We start from the raw sequence: 2,501 nt of genomic DNA, 5'->3' as shown, positions 1-2,501 counted from the left end.
GCCGTGTGCAAGGTCCTTGCAATCCGGGATCTTTGGGACGTCACTACCCACCATTGAAGCTGAAATGTTAAATGGGGATACTTTAGATATGTTTGCATCAAATTGACTGACTTGTCGCAGATAAAAGGCTGTGCATGATGATGTATGGCACATAAACATACCCTTTGCGGTTAAATTCCCATGTGATGAATAAAAAAGACAAGTTAAATGGGTTTCCATCGCATTTTCAACTCTACTAATGGTTTTCTCACTTTTTTTGTTGTTGCGTTATATAGCAAGTGTGCCCACTAGTATAGCCAACTGCGCACATATAACCTACAAAATAAGATTATTATGGATAAAATAGCATGATTATATTGTTATTTGTCAAACGGCAGCCAAGCATCAATGATCATGTCATCAGAATAAGACCCTTGATATTTATTGGAAAGGAGCATCAAACTCATCAATCATGCAAATGTATTTGTAAAGCTCATTTTACATCAGTTGATGTCACAAAGTGCTGTACAGAAACCCAGCCGGAAACCCTAAACAGCAAGCAATGCAGGTGTAGAATTTGATCACCTACTAACCAGTAAGAATTCCGGCTCTCACAGACCTGTTAAGAATCCCTCCTGTTCTCCACTCATTACCTGTATTAACTGCACCTGTTTGAACTCGTTACCTGGATAAAAGACACCTGTCCACACACTCAAACAGACTCCAACATCTCCACAATGCCCAAGACCAGAGAGCTGTGTAAGGACATCGGGGGTAAAATTGTAGACCTGCACAAGGCTGGGATGGGCTACAGGACAATAGGCAAGCAGCTTGGTGAGAAGGCAACAACTGTTGGCGCAATTATTAGAAAATGGAAGAAGTTCAAGATGACGGTCAATCACCCTCGGTCTGGGGCTCCATGCAAGATCTCACCTCGTGGGGCATCAATGATCACGAGGAAGGTGAGGGATCTGCCCAGAACTACACGGCAGGACCTGGTCAATGACCTGAAGAGAGCTGGGACCACAGTCTCAAAGAGAACCATTAGTAACCCACTGCGCCGTCATGGATTAAAATCCTGCAGCGCACGCAATGTCCAGCCCCTTCTGAAGTTTGCCAATGACCATCTAGATGATACAGAGGAGGAATGGGAGAAGGTCATGTGGTCTGATGAGACAAAAATAAAGCTTTTTGGTCTCAACTCCACTTGCCGTGTTTGGAGGAAGAAGGATGAGTACAACCCCAAGAACACCATCCCAACTGTGAAGCATGGAGGTGGAAACATCATTCTTTGGGGATGCTTTTCTGCAAAGGGGACAGGACGACTGCACCGTATTGAGGGGAGGATGGATGGGGCCATGTATCGCAAGATCTTGGCCAACAACCTCCTTCCCTCAGTAAGAGCATTGAAGATGGGTCGTGGCTGGGTCTTCCAGCATGACAACGACCCGAAACACACAGCCAGGGCACCTAAGGAGTGGCTCCGTAAGAAGCATCTCAAGGTCCTGGAGTGGCCTAGCCAGTCTCCAGACCTGAACCCAATAGAAAATCTTTGGATGGGGCTGAAAGTCTGTATTGCCCAGCGACAGCCCCGAAACTTGAAGGTCTGTATGGAGGAGTGCGCCAAAATCCCTGCTGCAGTGTGTGCAAACCTGGTCAGGAACTACAGGAAACGTATGATCTCTGTAATTGCAAACAAAGGTTTCTGTACCAAATATTAAGTTCTGCTTTTGATGTATCAAATACTTATGTCATGCAATAAAATGCAAATTAATTACTTAAATCATACAATGTGATTTTCTGGATTTTTAGATTCTGTCTCTCACAGTTGAAGTGTACCTATGATAAAAAATTACAGACCTCTACATGCTTTGTGAGTAGGAAACACTACCGATTTTGCAGGTTATCCAATACTTGTTCTCCCCACTGTGTGTGTATGTGTGTGTGTGTATATATATATATATATATGCACATTTCCACTGACATTTCTCGGAAATTTCAGCTTCTTTCATACTGGACACCGATACATAAAAATGGTATCCATGACTTAATCTGACTGCGGAAATAGATAAAGGGCCTCATTGCCAAAATCCTGAAGTACCCCTATAGGTTTAGGAACTGTTTGGTTAGGGTAGGGACGTCCTAAGCAACCCGGATTGCACTAACTACGCGTGTCACATCAGATCGTATCAAATTTTCAGACCAATAGTATGGGAAAAAATAGTTGTCCTTCCCCTTTGTCCTAGGAACAGCCTCAATTTGTCAGAGCATGGACTCTACAAGGTGTCAAGTGTTCCACAGGAATGCTGGCCCATGTTGGCTCCAGTGATTTCCACAGTTGAGTAAAGTTGGCTGGATGTCCTTTGGGTGGTGGACCATTCTTAATACACATGGGAAACTATTGAGCATGAAAAACCCAGCAGCTTTGCAGTTCTTGACACAAACCAGTGTGCCTGGCACCTACTACCATACCCTGTTAAAAGGCACATAAATAGTTTGTCTTGCCCATTCAACCTCTGAAT

The sequence above is a fragment of the Oncorhynchus nerka genome, linkage group LG7 (genome assembly GCF_034236695.1).
Source record: "Oncorhynchus nerka isolate Pitt River linkage group LG7, Oner_Uvic_2.0, whole genome shotgun sequence".
NCBI lineage: Eukaryota > Metazoa > Chordata > Actinopteri > Salmoniformes > Salmonidae > Oncorhynchus > Oncorhynchus nerka.
The sequence above is the reverse complement of the archived record's forward strand: the minus strand, read 5'-3'. Positions refer to the sequence as shown.